General features: G+C 43.3%; 1 long non-coding RNA gene across 3 annotated transcripts in view; it reads left to right on the top strand.

The window, feature by feature from the left end:
- Positions 1-9986, top strand: part of LOC138107721 (uncharacterized) — a 28465-nt gene extending 18479 nt beyond the window's left edge. Inside the window, exons 1-4 of one of the 3 annotated variants that reach the window (XR_011149668.1) lie at positions 3258-3355; positions 5985-6084; positions 8801-8850; positions 9597-9986. This is a non-coding gene — a long non-coding RNA (uncharacterized lncRNA). Of the gene's footprint in view, positions 1-3257; positions 3356-5984; positions 6085-8800; positions 8851-9596 lie in introns of those variants that run through there. The other 2 variants (XR_011149666.1, XR_011149667.1) reach the window with 2 other exon arrangements.
- Positions 9987-13169: the final 3183 nt, after the last annotated feature.

Genomic DNA, 13169 nt, shown 5'->3' with positions numbered 1-13169 from the left:
TGGGTTTTCATTTTAAAAATGGTCATTAGTAGTTTATATTTTGGAGTTAGAAAATCAAATGCTATTTTAAAGGCATCTTTACAAAAGCCTCCTCCAAACCACAACCCTCTGAAAAGCTTTACATTTTTTCACCTCGAAAGCAATGAACTCTGCTGGACAGCCCTGAGAAAGATCCTTGAGGAGTATCTGTGTTTAGGTGAAAAGAGCAGAAGTGAATTCAATAATTTAGTACCTGCATCTCTGTTAAGGACAACAAATTGCAGTATTATAAAATAATCCATTTTACTTGGACAATGAAATGTTATTCTCTTTGGAGCTAATGATGGTTTTGCTCTTACGACAGTAAATCCAGTACTCTTTTTAAGAGGTGATAGACATGTACAAGAACTTTTCAGAGGCAAAAGGAAGGTCCAGTAACTTGGACTAATATATATATATATTTTAGTAACTTTTCATTTTAGATGAACCTTCAAAATTAATCCAAACTTGGCCAACATGGTCACTGAAATGTGTCCAAGTTGCAAGACATCAGATGTCAGGAGACATTTCAACTGTAGGTCATGCAACCAGTTCTGCTTAAGGGATCTGTATCCACAAACACAAACAAATTTGTCATTTATCCCTCAGATAAGGTGTTCTCTGAGTAATCCCAGCACACAGCTCCAACAGCTCACCCAGTAAGCTCCAGCGTGGATTTCTCACCAGTTGATCTAAGGCCAAGGGACCAGCAGCTGTCAAATCATTCACTGCAAGAAATGTGATTCAGTGATGCATTTGCATCTGGAAGAGCAGAGCATTGGTGCACTGCATGGAGCTGAGTGCCAGCCCCAAGGTTTTGACACCCAGTCACTGCTGTGACTTTCAAAGCAAACTTCCTTCCCTGCTTGTTCTCAGTGTCAACACAGATGATCCATTTGGTGTCACAGCTGCCAGTGGGAGCTCAGTGACCCATGGCCTTTGTGTTCACTTCTATCAAGTGTCTGTACTGAAGGTGTAATTTAATATTGTCCCACCTTCTTATGAAATTAATGAACCCAAAGAAGAGAGGGAGGACATATTTTTACTATTCCTTAAAGCAGACAGCCTGCTGTCTGCCTTGTGTTATCCTGTGCTGTGACCCACCACATTCCCAAGCAGGTAATTCTTAGTCTGTTCTGAACTTGGGTAGCTGTCCTTGTGAGGTACCTGTCATCCATTAGTTATTTTCTTTCAAAGCAATAACAAGGATGTAACTTTGGATGCTTTTCCTCAAAAATGTAACTTAAAAAATCCACCAAAATCTTGCAAAAGATGTCATAAAGATACTAGTGTTCAAGTGGCAGCTTTTAACTGTACAGGGCTGTTCTAGGAAAAAAAGGTTACCAATAATGTTCAACCAGTGTTGACATGCTTCTCTGTGGTTTGATACCCTCATGGATTTCTCAGAGGAAAACAAAACTATCCATGTTCCCAATAAGATTGTATGAGGCATGGAAAGCAGCTGACCAGGCTGTTCTCCAAACTTTTCACAGGGGTTGACAGGAATTGTTCTTCTGGTGGCTGTTTATTGCCATATCAGTTTACTTTTTCTTGTGGCTTTAATCTCAAAAATTAGAAGAGAATCAGAAAATTTAGAAGCAATAGTTGATGAAGGAGCTAGTAAATAGCATGTCTGAGTACTTTTGCTTTTATTGAGTATTGTTTTCATTACAAAACAAGAAGCATGTACTGGGACTTTTAAGGATGGAGATAATGGATATTAAACTAAAGTTTTTGTCAGCAATAAATTAAAATTTTTACTGCTTTTTGTAAGTGCCAGTTTGTCATACTTTACAAGGGAACATCAGAAAGGCCACATTTGCTCAGAGTAAAGGTCCATCTGGCTCAGCATCCTGTCCCTGGGTAGTGGCCAAGAAATTATGCCTAGGGGTGAGTATGAGAACACAGAAAATCAATAGTGATTCTTCAGGATACATCTCCAGCCATGAGCTGCCAGTGACTCGTGAACTTCCAGTCTTTCTGTCTCAGTGCATCTTCCAAGACTAACAGCATCCTGCTTTGTATGTGAGGGGGGAAAAAAAGGGTAGATTTTGTAGATCCTGAGATGTCTGTTTTCAGTGATGCCCATGGGGTGCTCAAAGGAGAGGAGCTGCTTGTGCTCCTCAGCCAGTCTGTGTAACTCGAGGACAGCAGTTGTTCCCATTCATTCTACTTCTTATCTTTTTCCACAGTTTATGACTTGTATCTTCCTGGTCATATACGAGCTAGCTCTCTGTTCAGAAAGAGGATACATTGCCAGTTTTTCTTATTCTTCCCTCACCATCCCTTGGCTCCCTTCTGTTATCTCTTCTCTCATCAGGCAAACATGAGCCATTTCCCCACTGCACACAGCTCTAGGTTGGCTAGAATATGTGCCAAGGGAGGATAAAGCCAGCTCCCCTCACAATATTTCCAACAAGGACGTCCAGGGACCTCTGCACAGGCCTGTTGCTCTCCCCAAGGCTGCAAGACTGAAGCTGGGAGCTTCATCTGCCTGTGAAATTAGTCCAGGGAAAAGTATCTGTGTTTCTGAACACACCTCTCAGCACAGACTTCTCCTGTAAAGCCTTTGACTGCATAAAGTCTGTGCAGAGGTCTGAGCCAGCTTGATCCAGGATACTACATCCAGCAAGATTAGTGGCAATCAAAACCTTGTAGGTGAGAAAAGCAAATGCTCAATCAAATATGAAGTAACTCATCTAGAAGGCATATCCTGTGGTGTAGTTTTAAATTAACAGCCTTTTTTTCAGTTTGCTGTAGACAGCAGACTGGTGAAGCTCTGAATGCCGACCCCTGTATGATCTAAGATTTGCAGGTGCGCTGTCTTTCTAAAGTGAAATTGAAACGTTTCAAAAGTTGATACAGCTTACAGACGCAGCAAAGGAACATGTAACTGGAGTGAGAGAATGCATCCAGCAGAAAAATTCTCATCTGTGGTGTTAATAGGATGTTAGAATGGCAATAATATATTAGAGAGCTTTCCCTGTAAGTGCCTTGTCATGGGCGTAATTAAAGGGGTGTAACACACATCAGTGGGGGCCTGGAGCAATCTGCTGTGTGGCTCATGTTTGATCCAAATTACTGTAATGCTCTTCCTTGTGTCAGCAGGACATGGGCATTCAGGCAGTTTAAAAGTGATTTGCCCCTCCAAGGAGGGACTTGGATGTACATGTGCAAGAGCAATGTGTAGGTAGTGCTGGTGTTGTCTTGCCTTCTCCACACAGCTGAGTGAACATGGGTGAGCACACCCTCAGTGGCCATGGATGCTGTCAATAGACATCTGCTAAGAACTGGACTGAGATCCTCCAACCTTTCCATAGCAATTGCTGAACAGATGGTGAGCCATCATCCTTGTTATTTTTTGTTCCAGATTCATGGAGAGATGTGAGCTGGCAATTTCTTTTTCTCAGCTTGGGACCAACAGACCTTTAGAAGTCAAAACATTATTATTATCCCATTAATTTCTAGGGAATTGTTAAGATTTGGGTGCCTCATTCTAAGTACATAGACAGGACAGAGGCTAGTAAGCATTCCCAAACAGTTTAAGTCAGTATGGATCAAATTTTGGCATAAATCTGCAAGACATACCTAAATTTCCTTTGTCCCAAGCCCACAGTTTGCTGCAAAGGGCATTGTTTGGGTGTTATCAGGTGGATGAAGAGTTACTATCCCTGCTCCCAGCTTCTTCTGGCAATAACCATTCATGATACACTCCTGATTTTTGTAGTGACCTGCTGAAAGTGCCTTACCTGTAGTCATTTTCTGTCATGTTGGAACAAATGATGTGTGTGCATGCAGCTGGTTACTGTTTGTTGCAGTGCAGAGGACATCTCTGGCTCAGGCTAGCTTTTAAACCCCTTTAGTGTGATATTAAGCATTCATCTGATGACACCGTTCAAGTCAGATGGGTAGAAAAGTAAATAAAAAGATCTTGGTGAACAATTTATGGTGCCAAAGCTGAGCTGAGAAGCTAAAACCCACCAGCATTGTCTCTGTTAGACAGCAAGGCAACAGAAGCTACAACAAACCGTTCTTACATAACGAAGCAATTATGTTTTCTCAGTCTCACAGGTTTTTGACAACACAGCTTTCTCAGGCTTTTCACTGATAACACTTTGAGGCTCTTCAGGGAAAGTATGATAAATAAGCAGTCACTATTCCAAGCGTGGTTTTGATCACCAATTTTTACTGAAGATGTTTCTTATGTTTTACATCTACGTTGCTATGCTCTCACACCTGAGAAAGGTCACGTAGCTGACACTGAGGGAAGTTGCAAGTCAATAAGGGAAGATCCCATATGGATCTAGAAACAAAACAAAACAAAAGAGCCATTGTATCTACAGAGGGAAGCCAGAAGCCTGGGTTAACTCTCATGGTTAGAAAGAGAACTAAGTAATGAAGCTGTCACAGAGTTTCTACAAGCCATTTTTTATCCTAATCTTCCTGAAATATTAAATTGCATGAGCTGCAGTAGCAGGCTCCCCAGACAAAACTGTACCGCACACACAAATTAAAAATAAATTATAAATGGCTCTGTACAGGAAAATGTAATTATTCTCATCAAAGCATTGAATGGCCTGTGGAGAACATGTCTCTTAGGGCTTATAGAAACACCTAGAGAAGGCTGCCATTTGTTGTTCTAAGGCAATAAAAATTAATGTTTGTGGCTGAATTTGGCGTTAATCTTTGCGAAGCAACAAAGGCAACTCGGACTCTTTAAGCTAATACTGTGGAAAAATAAAGATGATTCCTACACCCAGAGGCCGGGTGCGAAAGGGTGCTGCATGGGTGTTTTGGAGATCCAGACATGAAATTGCACGTTCTAGTTCAGCAGCTCAAGCACACCTCTGTGCTAAGAGCAGGGCCCCTAAGGACTTAGCCTGTTTTCAGAATGCATCACCTCTTCAAACCCTGGGAATGCCAGGAGTGCATGCAGAGAGCCCAAGCACTGGATGCATCAGCACCCCCTTGGGTGTGCAAGTGTGGATTTCTGAAGGCACATTCTCCTGGTCTTAATTGCTCTCAGAGGGGGAGAAGGAGCTTGGAGTGTTCTGCAGAGCTCAGCTGCCTCCAGAGCTCACACACCTTTGGGGCCAGATTCAGAAATATATTGGGCACCTGCAGCTCCCTTCTGCAGTCTCTAGAAACTCCAGGAGGCTGCTGGATGGGTCAGCATTTGATTCTCCCATAATAGCAGCTATTCCCAAGTCCCTGGGAGAAAAAAAAACCCTGTAGGTTTGGTATTGTTGCAGGCAGACAAAGGGACAAAATTACTGAATCCAAGTGAAATTGCTGGCAGGGTTTTCTAACATAAAGTACAGCCTGCTACCTGTAAAAATACCTATATACATAGTTTAGTTCTTGGTGGAGTAATAATTCTGAGCTCTTTAATGACCACAGATGGCAAGGGCTCCCTCTGAACGTATTTTGAATTGTAGTAGCTATAATAACTCAGCAAAGAACCCCAGCCACCTAGCTGAACTCCGGCCGTAGAAATGACTCAGGGGCAAGAGTGACAATTCAGAAGGTGAAATACTACTTCATGTGCCATGTGGGTGTTCTTCTAAGGTTTCCATCCAAGGATCAACCTTGTTTGGTTTATGAGATCTGGCAAGACCTCACAGCCCTTGCTAGCAGACTGCACTAACTCAGAGGTGTCAGATGTGCCACCTGAGATAAAATACACAGGTACCACTCAAACTTCTTATTAAGCCCTCAGCCTTTTCTGGAGGAATAATTAAAAAAGGTGAAGAGAAAATAAAGTCAAGTTACATATGGAAAATGCTGCTGAAAATAGTCTAGGAAAAATAATGGCAGTAAATAGCAATGTTAGTACTATGTGAAGGTCTATTAAAATAATCAAATTTACACATATATCACATTTATTCTCAAAGAACCTCATAAACATTAGTTTCAGTTAAACCCTTGTGCTATAGAAGTATAGCACCTATTCCTCTGTTTTATAGAGCTGTGTCAGACTTCCAAGGAAGAGATCATATATTCAGAAAGCAGCAAAGACCTGGCTGTGACCCTGGAGCCTTGGTGACCTTTGTCCATCTGGAAAAGGTTAGGACTCCTTTGTTACTCGATTTACTCAAGTAGGGAAAACAGATAGAAAGGTCCCTGTCAGAGCAGCTCTGCAACAAGTGTGGTTCTTACTATGGCTACATCCCATAACCACCACAGAGAATGAACAGAGTGCTGGGAAATTCCCCTTTTCCAAGAAAAGGAGGAGCCAGGCAGTTCTGGGCTCCTGTTTTCATGTTGCTGAGGACTCCAGCCACGTGCCCATCACAGTGTCACCTTGCAGTGTAACCCCCTGGCAGGCTGTGAATGCTCCCTGCCTGTGAAGATGTCCCTGAAAAAAAGGGATGGGTGCCTGGTAGCTGGATGAGGAGCCTGGCAGGCAGCTGGGGTAGGTTGGCTGCTCCTCCTGAAGAATGTGCTGTGGAGACACTGCATGATTTCTTTCAGACACTAGAACATGGCTGTCATCATGTTAGGGAATGTCCATGAACAAGTAGCCTTTTAACCTTACCAAAAATAACCCCCAGGTCATCAGGTACAAGGGCATAAATTCATGATTAGGGCTGAGAACGTAAGGAACGTAGGGAGGTGGACTTGGAAGAGCATCATTAAAGACCTGTACAGGTAACTGGTTTTTTCAGCTGGGAAGGTGCTTGGAGTCAGCTGAGCCCAATTCCTGGCTAAGGTAGTTGAGTCGGGCTCTGGAGAGAGAGAAGGGTAGGAACATGTGGAGGGCACTTTGGAGTGCAGTTTCCCACCAATGGTCTAACAGCTGCCAGGTAGGGAAGGGAATGTTCTTCCCTCAACACCTGCATGGTCCTGTGGCTTTCCTTTTACCAGCTCTGGCATTTATTTGGCCACAGAGAAATTATATTCAGCTAGCAAAGCTGGCAGAGACTCCAGCTCCACAGAAGAGGAGGAACAGATTTTCACTGATTCACAGTGGCAACAGGGAAAAGGAATGGAGCAAGGACAGCTCTGAGCTGAGACCAGTTGTGAGACAGGCTGTGATTTCAGGTCCCCTCAGGAGTCTCTTTGGATTTTACTTTATTTTGCTTTTGGCGGTTTTTTTTCCTTAATTTCTTTTCATAATCAAAAATATTTTATGTGACTCAAATCGTCAAACATTTTGCTTTAAAAGGAGTGAATGTCAGCTCCTGTGAATAACTACTGACTTACCTGCAAAGGCCTTTTACTTCCCCTAGCAACTCTCTGGTTAAAGAGAGTCGTGCTGGAAACAGGCCTCGAAAATTCATTTTCAGGAGATTAAAGTCTGATGGAAACATGCAGCTCTTGAATGAATGTCCTTTTGTTATGCTAGGATTGCCTACAGAAATGCTCGCAGAAAATCTTCAACTACCACTGTGTTTGAAGGGAAGGAACAATTTAATTGCAATAATAACAAGGTGATTCTGAAAAAATAAATCATGTCTGCAGCAAGCCATGCTTTAAGTGTAGATCACTTTTGCAGTGACACCTCCAAACAATTGCTCATCACAGGAGAAGTCAGTTAGCATGGACTGTGGAGCTCAGTGACTCAGTGGTGGGAACGTGCCAGGAACAGTTTTCCTGTTGTATTTCCTGCCCTAACCTTTTCCCAGGAGTGAGGGAGAAAGGATGCTATGGAAGCTATGGAGATTATTTCCATGAGCTTATCACAAGCAAAATGGCCTTTTCTGGATGAGCTGGACAATTCTTGGGGAAAGGGGAGAACCTAATTAAATAACTGTTATTTGTGACTGGGAATGGGACTCGAGTTCTCATGCTGACAGACTGCCAGCTGGGAGCAGCAGTCACTGCAACCCTTTATCCTCTGAGACCTAAGGGTTGGCTTTGGCAAATTGAGTCTGAGCCTCCTCAGTCAGCATAATGACAAGCTGGGAAAAGAAAATGGAGACAAAAATATGGAAATGTTCACCCTCTTCATAGGTGCTCTGTGGGCAAGTGAAATGAGGCATTCATTAACTTTTTTTTCAACTGGATATATAATTAAAATAAATAATGCAAACTGCACTTGAATGCAAAGGTAACACATATTTATGGAAAGAGTTATTAACTTCTGGAAAGTATAGGTAAAAGCTGTGCAAATCAGGAAAGATTTCATTATGTAGTTTGGTGTAATTATACAGTTGGTTTCTTATTAAGGCAAATCTCACCTTCTACATAAGCCTAGTTTTTTCCTCCTGCCTGTGACTGATTGATTTTATTCATTTCTTTAATATTTGTGTATATTATGTGTGTGAATATTCTCCTAGTATGATTCTTGATCACCAGGTGGTTTGTCAGCTCTGAATTTCAGAGGGGCCAGAGCTGATAGGACATGGTGGTCCAGAGGTAGAATCATAGAATTGTAAAGGTTGGAAAAGACCTCTAGGACCATCAAGTTCAACTGTTAACCCAGCACCACCATCACGTTCACCACGACCAAGCCATTTTATCCAGTGCCATAGCCACACGTTTTTTGAACACTTCCAAGGGTGGTAACTCCACCTCTTCTCTAGGTAGCCTGTTTCAATGCTTTCTGTGAAGAATTTTTTCTTAATATCCAATCTAAACCTCCCCTGGCACAATTTGAGGCCATGTCCACTCATCCTGTCACTTGTTAGCTGGGAGAAGAGACCGACCCCACCTGGTTACACCCTCCTTTCAGGCAGTTGCAGACAGTGATAAGGGGTCCCCTGAGCCTCCTTTTCTCCAGGCTAAACAACCCCAGCTCCCTCAGACACTCCTCTTAAGACTTGTTCTCCTTCACCAGCTTTGTTGCCTTTCTCTGGACATGCTCCAAAACTGAGCCCAGTATTCCAGGTATGGCCTCACCAGTGCTGAATATATGGGTAATTCTGTTCCATTTATGTTGATCATGGAATTCGCATATTTGCTATGGGTCTGATTCAATTGGGTGAGTTAATTTAAAACCCATTGTGCCTGTGAAAGTATATACACTAAGAATTTAATTTTCTTGAACACTGAGAAGTGAATGAAGAATGAATTAGCAAAGCCAAAGTCATTCAATTCTGCATTCAAGCAAATACCCAGGCAGTATAATTGAGCAAATGACTAAACTAAGCATGTATCTGGGGACTAATAAACATAGATGCTGCTGGTACTCTCTGCTAGGTGCATAGAGCACTGTATATACTCTGAATAACCAACAGGGACATGTATTACATGTACTGAAATTAAATAGAGTTGCAATCATGCTGCTTCCATCAGCTGCTGCAGCCGCAGCTTATTTACATAAAGGGAGGAAACCTTTGGAAGCTATTTCCTTTCCTACAGGAACTGAGGGGACCAGCTCCTTCTAAAACACTGGAACAGATCAGCCAGTTCAAATAAACCAAAGCAGGCCTGAAATTCTGTATCTGGATTCACATCTGACCCTCACCTTGCACCTGTCTTGGTTAAGCAAGCCAGCATAAAGCCACTGACTTGGAGAGCAGGGGAGTTCAACACTGAGCTATTACAGTAGAATGCAGACTGGATCCTGCTGTTTTTCTTTCCTTACAGTGATGAGGAGAAAATTTTTCTTTTTTTTTTTTTTTTTTTTGCAGTTCTGAGTACTACTTTGCCATGTGTTTAACCTGGTGGGAATCAGAAAGCAAAATGCAAAGAGCCCCTGGTCTCTCTATGCCATGGATCCTTGGGGGCCCTTGGAATGGAGTGCAGCACAGTTTGCCCTCACTGAGAAGTTGTGAAGATAAGGGAATTAGGTCATGAAGGGGCTAAGTTAATGGGTGAGTTGCCTGAGACAGATATCAAACTATAGCTTCCTTTTCTCTCATCTTTCCTAGTTATATGAAGCATTTGAAAGAACTTTATTATTCTGTGTATTACACTGGAATATAATTTATAGCATTTGTCAGTAGAAAGTGACAGAAAAGCCACCACAGCAACAGGCTGCTGAAGGAAAGTTTGATCCTTTTGTATGTGTGTGTGTTATTTAGCAAGAAATAAAAGACTTTCTCACATTTATTCCTGATTATTTCCTTCTATGTTGAATCCACTGCTCTTCCACTCAAATATTAGTTTTTTAGACATGCTTCAGTTAAACAGACATCCAGAAAGATATCAAGTTAATTTGCTGCCCTAAAGATATTCATCCCCATGAATACATGCTAAAGCAAAGATGGAGCCTGTCACTGTGCAGCAGAGGCTTCTGCATGCCCAGTATTTTGAAAGATGAGACACCTAAAACTCCACCTTAAATCTTGTGCTTTCTTTTCCTCATACTTTGTAAAGACCCTGTTTCTAATAAAACAAGATGTTCTGCCCTGACAAGCCTTTCACTTGCAGCATTTGGCTAAGCTCTATCACTGTGAGCTGGGGTGCTGTGACTTGGCCAGATGATAGCGTTGCCTCTCAGACACACAGATTTAATCTTCAGTCTCATTTCATTTTGTGATTATTTCTTGCTTCTCCATGCTCTTGTTTTGATAATTCAGAAGGAAACATTTTCATCAAGTGTCCAAAGTGTGACCAAATGGTGGTGTAGGGTTTTTTGTGGCAGATTTTTTTTCTTTCAATTCAAACTTCATTCTCCTTCTCTTTAGCAAGATTATAGGTAAAGGTATACAGTGGCCCAGATTCATTCCCAACTGCTTCCCTGGGAGTGGGCCTGCTAATCAAATGTGGGTCTTTCTTTACCTCTTGCAATTTCTTCTGCTTTTTTTTCCACGCATACGCACCACCTTCCATCCCCTCAATTTCTCTGCAGCTCTATTCACTTCTGAGTCATTTCTTTGTTTTATGGCTGCTCCTGGTGTAGCCCCTGGGATCCAAGAGCAGGATTTGGGACCAAAGAAGGCTGGATGAAAGCACTTCCCCTGATGCAGATGTGTCCTATCTGCATCAGTGATGTGAGAGGGCACTATAAAGTCAGTAAGCTGGATCCAGACTGGAAGACCTGAAAGTTTTGTGATTCTCAAAGCTCAGCTGCCTGGGAAGGTTTTAGTAGTTGCTGTGAGGTTCACAGAAGACTTTAGTCAGGTAAGCACCTAAAATTCAGTGCAGAAACTGTCTATGCAGCCCTTAGTCCATGTGCCAGCCTCTTAAGGGAGGGATGTGCCAGCCCTTTGTAGATCTTTGAGGCCTCTTCAGTCCTCCAGGGTGGCACAAATGTGCCACCCAGTTCCTTCCACAGAGACAAGGGAGTCAGTGAATGAGCTCTCAGGTTTAATCTGAGCCATCAGCTTTAATGGAAATCAATGTTAATTAAAGAAAACTCATCCTTGTTCAGGATGAAGCAAATGCTAGTTCATTTGCAGGATTAATCACTCCAGGGGCAGACTGGCATTTCCCCTTCTCTTTTGGCATGGGTGGAAGCCACCTACATGTTTGTAACTTCCAACTCCCTCCTGCTGCGTGATGGCACAAAGGGGCAGATTTGTCACTCTCTGGGGACCAACCACATGAAACTGTTTTATTTGCTCAGTCATTTGCAGGGGGTGTGGGGAGCAGAGCTGCGTGGCTGGTTTGTGCCTGGGAAAGCCAGCTGGTATGGATGGCTGCTCTAACAATTAGGAGAGTGCTGTTACTGCTGTCTGTGGGGGAGTAATCCATCAAAGACAGTAAACATCTCTTCACCCACCACAAATGACCATTCCCACGTGCAAGGAGCTAGGAAAACCTTCCCAGCTCACTGAAAAAGAAGTCAGGGCCAGTGCAAGGAGCTAAAAAACCACAAATACTGATTCTCCTGGGGAGCACAAGGGTGGAGGGGACAGAAACTGAAGCCTCAAAGGGCTTTTCCTTTCCCTTGTGATAGATTAGGAAATGCTAACCTTTATTACAGCACTAGTGTCAAACCCCTGTGTCCAGAAACCCTCCAATTAGCAGTTCTCTAACTCTTCCAGTGCTGCCACCTTTGAGCCTCAGGCCCCACCAAAGGCAGTTCTGGCCCCCATTCTCCTCTTGCTCACCTCGCCCCCTTGGGCTCAGATTTAATGTTATGTTCTCCATGCCACTGCCAAAGGAAGCTGGTCTCAACAGGGATGAGAGAGAGGGAAGAGGTGAGTACAGGAGCTGCATTCCCTGAGGTTGCTTCAGCCCTGATGGGACTCGATAAACTCCTGTCACACCTGTGAACAGCAATAGCTGAGTGGGTAAGTTTGGTGTCCATCCAGGAAAAAGAGCAGCTGGCAGCTGTGAGAGAAGCCCTGTGGGGAAGGAAGATTTGTCACTGTCTACTGACAAGTGGTGGAAAATAACTTATGAGGGCAGGTCTTTTCAGGTACGGGGAAGTTTGGGGCATTTTGCCAGCTAGTGAAGGGAAATAGCCACAGTGACAAAGCTTCATCCTCAGGCTGCACTGTAAGGGACCATAGAAAAAAAAGAAAGGGAGGTTGAGGGTTTTGTTTGTTTGCTGGTTTGGTTGGTTTGTTTGAGTTTGTCCATTGTTGATTTTTTTAAAGGCATTATTTAATTACAAAATCTCTGATAAAAATCCTTATAAGATTTAGATGGGTATCTGGGTGGATCTGAGGCAATGGAATGGCACTTGGACCATGGCAAGTGGCTGTGATGGCTTTGAGGAGGTACCCCAGCTGCTGGGGAACAAGCACTGGAGGTGCCTGAGGGATGGGAATGAGACCAGGACAGCCAGGGCTGAGCAGACAGCCCTCGGTGGAGGTCTCCTGTTTCAAGAAATATGCACTAAATTTGTTCCCTGGTGGGGGTGAAGGGAGGCATTCTGGGGTAGAACAACAGTCAGGACTGCTGGAAACTGGAAGAAAAAATGAGTGAGGCATAGAGAGGCAGTAAAAGCAAAAAAATTTTCTTGTAAGAGCACCTTCACAGCAGGAGGACTACGATTAAGAGAGCTGTCTGCTGCTGTCTGTCTGTCCTTCCCACTGCCTCACCCCGCACCCAACTGTTTTATACCACCAGCCTCCTGAGGTGGGAGGGCTCATCACCTGGGCACCAAGCTGAAATGTCACTGCCCTCCTGTACGGAGAGAAGGGTAACACTGTTCAAGCTTTTCCCTGCAGTGCTTGAACCCCGATCCCATCAGAGCCTTCCAGGAGGGCTTCAGGTGCATTCACCAAACAAAAGTTTTCCCCTTCCTGCAGAGATTGTAGCTTAATCAATACAGCCTAAACACAGAGCAGCCTACAGCTGTTTTCCAT

This window comes from Aphelocoma coerulescens, chromosome 3 (assembly GCF_041296385.1).
Source record: "Aphelocoma coerulescens isolate FSJ_1873_10779 chromosome 3, UR_Acoe_1.0, whole genome shotgun sequence".
Lineage (NCBI taxonomy): Eukaryota > Metazoa > Chordata > Aves > Passeriformes > Corvidae > Aphelocoma > Aphelocoma coerulescens.
The sequence above is the reverse complement of the archived record's forward strand: the minus strand, read 5'-3'. Positions and strand labels throughout refer to the sequence as shown.